The 12826-nt window shown below is 31.4% G+C and overlaps 1 long non-coding RNA gene across 1 annotated transcript; it reads left to right on the top strand.

Moving 5' to 3' along the window:
* The first annotated feature begins 762 nt into the window (after positions 1 to 762).
* LOC142331358 (uncharacterized) lies at positions 763 to 12310 on the top strand. The gene is made up of 3 exons (XR_012757968.1): positions 763 to 853; positions 10988 to 11080; positions 12221 to 12310. It is a non-coding gene; the product is annotated as an uncharacterized LOC142331358 (long non-coding RNA).
* Positions 12311 to 12826: the final 516 nt, after the last annotated feature.

Here is a 12826-nt window from a genome sequence, read left to right as displayed (position 1 = left end):
ATTATCAAAAGTAATAGAAATTTTTCCCCCAAAGTTATACTTTGAAAACAATAAAAAGGATTAAAGTTTTAAATTATGTAATTGTAAAAAGGGATATGTGTATATAAATGGGTATAATATTTGTATAAATGTCTATTAGGGTTGATATATAAATATTAAGTTAGAAATAGGTGTATCATAATATTTATAATTATTCGCTATTTTTTTTTTTGTCTTTTCAGCTCATCACTTCACTTCAGCGGCTGAAGTCGTCCTACATTCTACCATACAAACAAACATTATTTATTTATATACTATATATATATATATTTTTTTTTTGTTTTTAATTAGACCATATAAAAATATATTTATTAGTTCAAAATGTTTTTATAAAATTCTATTTGAAATATTATTGATCCGGTTTTTAAAATTACCCTTTTTTATAAATTATTTAAATTTTATTCGTTTCATATACAAAATTAATCTTGTTCGAAAATTTAAAACACAAGTAAAGATATAGTGGCAATTTATTTTATTTTTTATTTTATCATTTACATATTTTAAAATTGTGGGGAAATAAAGTGATTGGTGTAAATAAAGTGTGAAATTGAAGTGCGATGAAGATCAAAGTGTGAAATTAACATTATATTCCTCACTACAAAAATATACAATCTGTAAATAAAAATTAGACATGTGAAATTATACAGTTTACCCAATTATATTCAACATCTCATCAACTTTTCACTTCATGCTGCATCCTATGCCTTCATAGTACCAGATCGACAGATTTTTTTCAGCTGCTTGATGGATTTGATCTTTGGATTAGCTGTGGTGATAAATGCAATGCTGTGTAGCCAAATGGTAAAATATTAAGGTATTACTAATTCTTTACTACATTAATACATATTAATGTATACATCTTTACATCTTTACTACATATTATTTATTAAAAGACTCCATTCATTTATGTAATGTTTAGCTTCAGTTAAAGCGACCAAATAATGGAGCTCCTTGCTCTGTGACTTCAACCAACCATTATCACTTAACTTGTACAAGGGCCAGGGTCAGAGCATTAGCCCATCTGGGCTAGTATAGTGGTTAACTCATCATTGCAAATATTTGGATACTAGATTTTGGATACCGGTGGTGTGTGGTTGGGTTTCATTTAACAGCAGTAGTATGAAAACCTTACATCCTGTATCACTAACACATTCGAAAGAACAAATATTGCAATATATGAGGTCTCTTTTTCACAAGATCGACAGCCACTGTTCACTTAAATCTCACCACGCAAGTTACTACAAAAAGCAGTCCAAAACACGACTCTGTTTTTTCCACTAATCGATTTCAATAAACTGATCTAGTATGTAACTTATTCAAATACATTAAAGAAAATTGATCCAGAATGTAAGGTTTCTTTTCACGAGCGCTGATTGTTCTACTGATCACCCGCCAATTTTAAATCCAAAAAATTTAAAATTAAAAAAAAGGGTGTAACTAAACCGTCCTAGTCATTTTTAACGCGATTTGGAAAGGCTTAACCAAAAGGGTACTTTCCAGTTTTTTGAATTGATAGTTACTAGTTTCATCCGCATACATCCACGCATTCTCAAGATCCGCACTTTTCACAACATTTTTTTTGAAATTGATGATGAAATAAAATGACATTATATAAAATATAATTATATTATATTTTAAATAAATGTTAATTTAATGTTATATAAAATATAATTATCATATTTATATAATGTTAAATTTTATTAGCATGGTGGTCAAAATGTTACTGAAGTATTTGAATATATATTGCTTGCTTTAGCGGTGAATCTCCTGCCTGACAGCAGTTTGAAAATATAATGAAACCATGTTCGCGCTTCATTTTTAAAAAATCGTTGTAGAAAATACTTACAAAGTAGATGGTACATAAATATTTCATGAATTTTAAATACCATAGCAAACAAAGTAAGTGGAAGCCTATATAATATTGTAAAAATAATATAAAATACATGATTCAGTTAATATTATAAAAAACTTAAGTATGATGTAAAAAAACAAGGAATATTGAAGATTACTAAAAGGAAGACCAGGGGGTCATGTAATTGAATATCCTGTAAGTACAGATTTTTGTTACCATTCAACATTATTCTTAGCTGAAAGTTTTAGCTTGGCTGAGTAGGTTCATATAACATACATTCCTGGATGCGTAATAGATCTGTTTCTGTGGAGCTTAATTCAGAATGATATTTCTGCTTCTATTCTTGGTAAAAGCGCTCTGATCTTGCACGAGAGGATCCCTGCTGCCTTAAAAGGGGCTTAGGATTTCTTTGAGCAAATTGTTGTCTTGTTTAGCTATCCTTCTGTGGTTTACTCCTTTCTAATCTTCACTTTTTTCCTTTATTTTCTTTTAACTTGATCTATTAAATCTCACTGGATATCTAAGGATGCGTGGGACGTTAAAAATTCAGTGTTCTTGGTATCTATCTAGTCCGGAGGAGGGTATAGCTTTTGAACCTATCTAGCTAGTGATTATATTTCTGCAAAAAATGTCTATAAAGAGTACATCAGGCTGAATCTTTAATAAGTAATAATAGATCACCTAATCATTCTAACAAATATTTAATATTTTTTTTATATATTTTTTTTTTGTTTTTACATTATTAAATGAACTGCGATTCCAATCCCAGATATGGTCCCAGTAGGTTTCCCCATTGATATATGATTTTTTCCACCATATTTGTGTCGCATGGCAACTATGATCATGCTTTATAGTTAGGTGCAATTAGTATATCATAAAGATCCCAGTGTTGCAGTCTGGACCCCAGATGTTCATGTTGATGCTTTAACAATTTTTAAATTGCAAAGTAAATCTCATTACTTAATTAAGTGAGGAGATTTCTCATCAGATAAAGGAAGAAATTTTTCAGCATCCACACATTTTCATATTGTTTTCTAGCAATGTTAGATTAGATGGCGGTTTAGGTACAGGTACAGGTAACTCCTACCCATCTGGTACCAACTTTAGAGCTGGGAATACACCCGCATATTTTATGAACTTTTTGTTTTTGAATGAAAATCCAAATATATATATCATGTAAAAGTAGCAGTCTGTGAAGTGTGATCCTTAGGTTCACACCAAACCATCGGTACAATAAATGGGATGGCTTGTCGTTTCCCCTTCAACTGTTCAGTTACTGAGCACAATATAGAAATAACGTGAGGCACCCACATTTTATTTTGATCCCTGAGTGCACAATCAAAATAAAATGCATAAGCTGTTATTATCAAATCATAAATAAGTCTTTCTTTGAGATTTATGAGATTTACCTCTAATGTAACAATAATTGAACATCCACAAATGTTTGCAGAGGCTATGTAGGAAATAAAAATCTCTTTGTGTTAATACACAAAAGAGTTTTTTTCTATATTTAGTGTTTTTTATATTTTCATAAATTCTTCATAATTGTAGAAATACAAAATCATTTTCTTTATAATTAAACACTAATAACAGTCTGAACACAACATACAGTATAGACAATTGAAGCTAGACTGAATATGATAAGCTCTGTTGTAGACAAATCCGATGTCTGTTTGTCATCTTGTGTCTACTTCTCATGATCCAGTGTATATATAATTTATTTATTTTTTCTTTATTAAGCATATCTGCATATTGTTTAAAAGTAAATATACAAAACTATTCTTAATTGAAACCAATAGTAGATCAAAATGAGTAGATCAAAAGCATTACAAATTTACTATATATGCATTATAATTTACTATATATACCTTTACATAGTAAGAGATAAGCATCCAAAATTGCAGTGAGGAAAGTTGTGTAACATGCTAAATACAAAATTTGTGTTGTTGTGTTATTTCAACATTTCACAATATGTTTAAATTTAAACAAACAATGTTTTATTTACATGTAATAAAATATTTGATTATTAGTATGTTATTTAACACAAATAATTTTAATTAACTATTTCACATCTGCAACGATATTAGATTAGAAGAATTAATTAGATTAGAAGAATTAATTAGATTTTGACTACATTTTTAGTAAGTAGAAGCAAAGTATATAATGCGCTGTCACCAATTAGCTATCTATTATACTACACTAATAGATTTAGTACTCATCCACATCATCCTCATTCATTCTCTGAAGTATTATCTGAAAGGTATTTACTGGAGGCTAAACAGGAAAAAGAAAGAAAAGAAAGATTACTTCATATAAGAGATGAAGCATATCCTGACAGGTTTTAATGTATCTACTAAATTGTGAAATGATCTGCTTAATTTTCAAGGGAGTTTTATGGGATAAGAGTAACATCTTCACTTTCGCGGTTGAGATATGATATTTATAACCACTGATATTCTAATGCAGAATTTCCAAAATTTGCTGGAATATTATAATTTTCAAATGATATAAAAATCACTTATCATTTTTTTTTTAACTGTTTCAAGAAATGAAATCATCTTTATTTATTAATTAACTTACAGGCGTGATTATTCACTAAAAATTTCTGTATCTGCATCTGCCGTGTAGTTTCTGCCTTAACTAAGTTTGAATTTACATGTTAATGAATGATGTCATTTTGTCATTAAAAAATTCTTAAGTGTTTAGTGAAAAAATATAATTTTAATAGAACATATGAGATGAAGAGGTAATAATGATTTGAAAATTAATGTAATCATCAAAGTTTATTTATTGACCAGTAAAGAAAAATTCTATTTAAAATCAACATTTTGGCATTTTGTAATGTCATTTAGGAGAGGTACAGTGGTGGGAAGGTTTCTGTTATCAAACCATAATTTCTAAAAAAAACCGAATCGCCTTCCAGCTGCTGTTGATGTAGCCTACCATCGACATAATCTGTCACTTCCAATCTATTCTCAACATCACATAAAATACACTTTCATGATTTATTGCACTTTTAAAAGTAACATTTGTCTCTGATATCATTCTGTTATATAGCATTACTTTGTTCTTAGTACCATATAATATTCTTCATCTTTTGCATTTATTATTTTTCATTTTACCTTCAAATATCTTTTGTGAACAAAAAGAAAATAAAAACACAAGAAATAATGGGGATATAGCGGTTGTAACTTGGTAAAAAAAAACTTATGTGGTTACCACATAATTTCCTTGTTCGCCTATTAAATTACATATACACATTTTTTAATATGAAAAGGACATAAAATTTTATTTCATTAATAACTTCTGATATTTTTCATATATTTTTTTTATTATTATTGTCAAATAATTATTTAACGTAAAAATCTTTTTACAGTCAGAGGTCAACAATTATTAATAAATCAATATATTTAAATTTTAAAAAAATGTTAAAAAAGAAAAAAGAGGTGAAGTCAAATTCGAACTGCCTTCCCCTTGCAAAAGCCAAATATTTCATTAATTAAAATTTTATTTGGCTATAACTTTGGAAGCAATGAAAATAAGTACCACTTATTGATATATTGTTGAAAAGCTCTCAATGAGGGATCTTCATACTACAGTGAAAAAGTCCAAGATCCAAATTTTTTGAAGGTTTTTCGGTTTTTTATCAGTAATTTATTAACGAAATTCGACGGGCCTAAATTATTAGTACTGATCCCAGTAGGAGAAGATACCCACCACGTGACAGTTGCGATCGCCACACTACCTCCTCTGTACATAGTCTTTATGGATTTTACCGAAGGGCCTCTTCAAAATCTTCGCAAAAGGCATCTCTAGGGCTTGATCTAGCCTCAGTCAAGATGCCACCATTGCGAATGCCACGTGTGATATTCCAAAATGTGTAACAAAAATATCGTTAGGCAAAATGGGATGCCGAGCGAGCGAGCGAGCGAGACTGTTACGGGAGCATGGCAAAGATGGCACGGCGCGAGCACCTCTACCGCTGTATATCACAGACCAATGCTGAACAAAATTTTCGAGGAATTTTAGTCGAAATAAATATCATGTACCGTTTAGTGTCTGTTTTATGTTAAAATAAAATTTAGTACGCTTTCAATGTCTCGTTTTTATGTCAATCCGAACACTAAAAGCGACTCGGACTGACATACATACGGACCAATTTCTCTGTAGCGTTGGCCAAACCTAGGAACTAAAATTTTTCATCGAAAACTTCCACAAAAATTGAAATATATATATAAACTTTTGAACTGACGGTGGTTTTGGGGTTTGGGATATGTGACACACGAAGATATATAGAAATTTTCCCTAAGTCGAATGATGTTACCCATTACAATAGGTAGCATACTTTTGAAATTCCCTGAAAATAAGATGGTGGTACTCCCATTTCATTGTACCAGAGAAGTTGCGATCTGCAACTCGGAGGAACTTTATCCAAGGTCTGTAACGTTTTTTCACGTTAAATCAACGTCTGTGCGCCCCGACACAGTCACACCCGATTTTTAAAGTATATTTTTTAATGTTTTTCTTTTTTTTTACATTAATTATTTATAATTAGGCTATTTTTTTGTTATATACGGTTTCAGTAAATGAGGTTATTTGATATTTATTAGGTTTTTTATATAAAAATGAACTGCATGGTAACTAATAGTAACATAGATAAGAAATAAAAAATAACTAAAGCGAATTTCTAACATTAATTGGCACATTTTAGATTGTTACACTTTTCACAAAAACTAGCGTAAATTATTTTGCAAAGTACACAAAAAACGATATTTAATAACTTGGTTTGCATAAAAATGCTAAGAAACACAAATTTCACACAGATAAGAAAACTAATAAACACCTTATTTTGTACACAAAACAAACATTTACTTGAAAAATATTTTGTATTTTTTCTTCTTTTTTTGTCTTCACTCATTTGACTGGTTAGATGCAGTTATCCAGGATTCCCTATCTAGTGCTAGTCGTTTCATTTTGATCTAGTCCGTATATTTTACATCCGTAACAATTTATTTTACGTATTTCAAACGCGACCTGCCTGCGAAATTTTTCCAATCTACCTTTTCCTACAATATCAAAGCGGCTATTCCAGAATGTGTGGCCTAAAAGTCTCTGTCTCTTCTTTAACTATATTTTTCCAAACGCTTCTTTCTTCATCAATTTGCCGCAATACCTCTTCAATTGTCACTTTATTCACCCGTCCGATTTTTAATATTCTCCTATATACGGCATTTCAAAAGCTTCAAATTGTTTCTTCTTTAATATAAAGATTAAAACGCAACGGCCATAGGGAACATCCTTGTTGGACTCTTTTATATTACGGCTTCTTTTTTCTGTTCTTCGATGATTACTGTTGGAGTTTGGTTCCTGTAAACATTAGCGATTTTTTTCTATCTCTAATTTAATATGCTGTGATACAGTTCAGATTGTATTAGAAGTTTTAGAATTTTGTTTTACAGGTAGGAAGTGTAATATGCTCTACCACAATTCAGGGTGGCCGAAATCCTCCACTCTATCTTATAAATCAATTTTATTATTATTTTTTTTTTTTGTATTACTTAGACTACTTAAAAATGTATTTTTTATTTAATTTTTTTAAATTTTATACATTACATTAATCTTATAATTAAATGTATATTTAAAACAAGTAAAATCCGGGCTTTTAAATCTTTTTCTTATAGAATATAATACATATTTCTTTTTATCGTTTTTATATTAACGGAACGCAAGAATGTCGGGAGTTTAAATATTTCTCCCTACAGATCGCAGAGCCTGGACAACGTCCCTTGCTGCCGTATCGTTTTATTATCGGGCGGATTTCATCGGTTATTTAGTGGCGGTTATAGATTTTAAGTTTTATTTATGAACGGATTTGGTAATTTGCGTTCCTATCCGTATGGACCATGATGTAATTTATTTACTGGTTCTGACCGTTAGACTAAGCTTTTGAGCCTAGTAATCAAGGCGTGATTCCCCTTCATCCGCTGAAGTTCTTTCGGTACCAGCAACTATGGGCTAGCAGGAGTGCGCCTACCGGAGCTCTAGCTATTTGGAGGGAGAAATGCGCCCCGTTCTCCGGAGGGAGTCGTTTATGCTGACTAAATCAAATTGTGGTCTCTTCGTGGGACGGTGTGGGGTGATGTCTAGTTTTTTATAGTTTTACCAAAATTTAATTGCGAAAACGGTAACTTTCGCGGCCGTAGTTTTTGTTAGGTTTTCATTTATAGGTTACGCAATATAAAGGCCTCCTAAGCCTGGTTTGTCATTTTTTGACTCTCGAACCGCCTCTTCACGGTGGTTCGTTTAATACTGCATGTGGCAGTTTTCTTTTACCCTGTGGAGTATGGTCCTCTCAGCAGATGTCCCGGTGACGCAGGTTTGGCAGCGGCCCTCTTTGATTGTTCGGCTGACTTTTTTTTCTGCGGAGCAGGCTGCGTCGCAGGCTTGTTCGGCATTTTTGCCTCCACCTTCCTTGTAACTATTGCCGGTTAAGGCTTTGGTATGAGGGTAGGTAATTCCTTTTTTTCCACCGTCACCGTTGCCGCCCGTAAAAATAACTGTGGCTGGGGGCTCGGTTTTCCCCCTCCGGCAACTCGTGCCCAGCTACATCTCTCAGTAACAGCGGACGTTTTCTGGGTACCCTTTTGCTTGTTGAGCTGCTCCTTATAATAAGGACAGCCCCTGTAACTGGCCGGGTGCGACCCGTTACATATGCAGGCTTTTCGCGCGGCTTCATACACGTCGCCGTGTCTTGGTCTCCACCACATTTCACGCAGAGCTGTACCTTGCGGCAATAGTTCGACGAGTGGCCGCACTTTTGAATCTGTAGCATTGGGATGGGCCCTCTCGAGACACAAATGCGGTCACCACTGTGAATATTTTTTTTACAGTAGATTATAAGCATTTTAATCTTTGAAAGGTCTAAATTTATTGTACAAAAAACAGTTGGCTGTTTTTAATTTTTACAATTTGATATCGTCTTTCTGTTATGTTATGTTCTGTTGTTTTAGTTTTAATAATAAAACTTGTTCCTCTCGTGTTTTCTTGGTTTTCATAGACTTTTTTCAGTTTTCTCATAATTTAATTTTATACAAGTTTTAATAATAAAACTGACTTCCCTCTTCCTCCTGGAACTGTTTATAAAAACATTACTTCAAAGAAGGGGAAACCGCTTACGCACACAGTCATAACAATCCAACAATGTCAGATTCCACACAAACAACACTACTGGAAGCAATACATACAACACGTCAAATACATACACCGACAACAACACACAAGAACCTGCAAAAAACACGCTACCCCCACACGTACGTGAGGCACCCTAGGCACCTGTCCGCCCCCACGCCTTGTAGATTGAGTTTTCAAAGTATACATACAAATAAAAAATAACGAAATGTGAAAGTAAGAATATAATGTTTTTAAATAGAGTGTAAAAAAATGTGACAAAACTTTTGTAGGACTTTCCTGTCACCCGGCTTAAGCCACGTTTTGGGAGAAGACCAACTATGGGTTGTTTTTGATGCAAGTGGTGGAGGAACCCCATTTACGGGCACGTAGGCAGTGTCGGGCTCGCTAACAGGTTCCACAAGATGTTATTGAGTGCGTATGTGTTCCTGCACACTGCCGACTAAACCTCCATCCCTGGCTACCCACCCTTCCAGGTACAGCTGGTGTGCATTACTTCTGGGATGGGGAATACGTCCTCACACACATTCAGGCACCACAGTCAACAGACACCGACCTCACACACCACAAGGTACCTCACATTAGACTAAAATCACATCACACATTTCACAACATCCAATCTACAATAGATACCTCACGCCGCACATTCCACACATCACATCAATCAGTCACATTCAATCACATAAACAAACACCTCACAGGGAATCGAACATTACAGCATACTTAACTCACGGATCACCATCGGAAGCGGAAAGCGAGTGCCCAAAACCGCAGTGTACCCAGCCGACCCGAACACGCATGGGGAATCCCCTAAACTCTCATCCGCAGGCCTGTCAGCACCCGCACCCTCAGACAATCCCTTGTTCTACGATTTTCCTCGATATTGCGAAATTTCGTCAGAGAAAGAAAATAATATTTATTTTATTTTTATAATAAAATTTTGTATATTAAAAATTCCAATAATGAAACTTGGTTGTGGAGTTGTCATGTAATGATCACCTAACTACTACGATTTCCATAACAACTGTTTTTATATTTTAATTTTTATTATTTATAATATTAAAGGTTGAATCATCATCCTTGCATTTTGTGATTTCACTATCATAAAATATATAGATAATTTATTTAAAAAATAATAATCAGCTATAAAAAGCTTAATAATTAATTTTTTAAGCAGCCTGATGAGTACTCTTCCAGTTAAGTAAGTAAATAATGGTTAATTTAAATTAACAATTTACTAATTATAGTATTAATTTAACTAAAGCTTCTTTTCAGTATTTGTTCAAAATAATAATTATCTTTTCCTTTCACTGATATTTTGTTTTGATATATTATGTAATTACTTTGAGCATAAGCCAATTTTATTTCTGAACTTACAAAATTATGTTATTTTAAACATAACCAGTAAACGATTAAAGAAATGTTTTTAACGTGGAGACCATCCTTTGGTAATGACATAAAATGCAATATCTAAATCTGATTCTTTTCATACTTAACAGAACACCTTAATTAAATACCCAATAACATTTTGACATCTGAGTCTTTTTTATTCCCAAAGTATACATGTTTAGATATTAACTCAAATCTTTTAAAAATTACACTCCCATTACAGTTAGAAGATAATTAATAATATTCATATGTAAAATAATAATCATTGCCTCTTTAAGTAGCTTAAAGATACAATTGGAAGAATCTTAAATGCTACAATATAATATTTATTAAAGAAAATATTAATATTAATCTTTATTAAAGAAAAAAAACATTTTTTATCTGGAAATGATTTTTGTTAATAATTTCTAAGTAATTGGCAGATAAGGGGTAAAGATGAAAGAAATATAAATAATTATTCTTTATTTTCATAATCCAAAATATTTAGGTTATACTGTTATTTTTATACCTTATTTGCAGGGAAAGAAGAAGCCGCAGAGCTGTTAATTCTGCACCATACCAGAGGCCAAAGCCGCTTGAAAAGTTACATTCACTCAGTCCAATCAGGACCAGGTATGTTAATATGTTAACTTTTTCATTGCAGTACTTTAAGCTCAAAAATGTTCATAATTTGCCCTAGTCTATTTAACACTAACAGAAGCTTCTTAAACTTTGAGCATAGAAACGAAAATGAAACTAACCAAGAGCTGCTTTTATAGCTGACCTTTATAACTTTATAACAAAATAAATCAGTTTCTAATCTTATAAAAAATAATTTTAAATGTTCTTTGTCACCTTTCTATAATATCATGATTATATTTACAGTACAGGAATAATATGTGAAACTTTTAAGACAGTCCCTAACACTGGGGAAGATGTAATTGTTTCCAAGATTAAAGAACAACATACAATTTTGGTTGTTGCCAAAATTTTGAAAACATTTTAATGATAAATAAATAAAATGACTACTTACTATTATTATGTTTACATACTTTACTTCATTAACTGCTTTTTTGTTGAATTGAAAAAATTTTTTCAACAAATTTTATTTTCCACCACTGATTCTATTGAATATTATGAGAAATGCGCACCAGTAACTGTGCATTCTTGTTTTGATTATATAGAATCCAACTTCATTTCTCTATTATTTGTACCGTATCTATTTTATTTTTCCCTTGTGTATTTTGCCCCTTATTGAAATGATTAGAGACAATAAAGTTAAAATTTTAAATAAATTTATATAATTAATTAGGTAAATGATAAATTCTAAACTTAGAATATAAACTGTAAAATGAGCTGATACTTTAATGAAAATTAAAAATTATTTATTTTGAAAACATGTAGAGAATTGGATAATAATTAGACGGCAGGCAGTAACTAAATATCCTTTGTGACTTAATAAAAGCTGTTCTAACTATAAGAATCCAACTTCATTAGTTGTATGGTTGAACATCTTTAGTCAGTTTTAAACTAATGGATTTTAATGTAGAAAGGTAATGATAAAAGTCAGCATAAAAACTAGAAAAAGAGGGAACCTTCTTTCTTAGAATAAGAATAACATAAGAATATATATAAAAGAAAGATCAAGTATGATTCAATAATAATACATTTGATTGTGTAAATAATCAATTTTATTTTTGTAATTAAAAAATATTTATGTTACTGCTATTTTTATATATTTTTCTTATTTTTATGTATTTTTATTATTTTTAGTGAAAGTGCCCACACAACTGTGACTTCTACACCAAATCAGACACCACAACCGGATCAAAACTTAGCTTCAGTCTCTCAAAAAAAGATCGAGTATGTTTACTTTTTAAGTGCAGTATATTTATTTCTAAAATGTTTATACTTTATGTAATCTTAATAATACTAATTGAAGCTTCGTACGTTTTCAGCAAAATAACTGATCTTTCTTCATTTTCTAAGCCCATACTAAGGTAATTGAACAATACATTTACCTTGAAGTACATCAAGAAAATATTTAGTACCTGGTTTGGTTGTTGCCAAAATTTTGAAAACATTTTAATGATAAATAAATAAAATGACTACTTACTATTATTATCTGATATGTTAGTCAAACTGTAATTTGAACGTCATGTATTCAAAAATCTTCAGTTGAAGCTATACACAGACTTGAGTCCTGTAGAAATAAACTCTCTTATTCCAGAATTAAAAAGATATAAACTAATGCCTAACGAGCGGCCTAATAGTCAATGTAAATTAGAATTCATTTGCTCTTGCAGTTTAAATCAGTACCATTTCATTACACTGATTTACATGCCTTAAATGCAATGCTACTGAAAAGCTGATAAAAAA

This window comes from Lycorma delicatula, chromosome 10 (assembly GCF_047948215.1).
Source record: "Lycorma delicatula isolate Av1 chromosome 10, ASM4794821v1, whole genome shotgun sequence".
Classification (NCBI taxonomy): domain Eukaryota; kingdom Metazoa; phylum Arthropoda; class Insecta; order Hemiptera; family Fulgoridae; genus Lycorma; species Lycorma delicatula.
The sequence above is the reverse complement of the archived record's forward strand: the minus strand, read 5'-3'. Positions and strand labels throughout refer to the sequence as shown.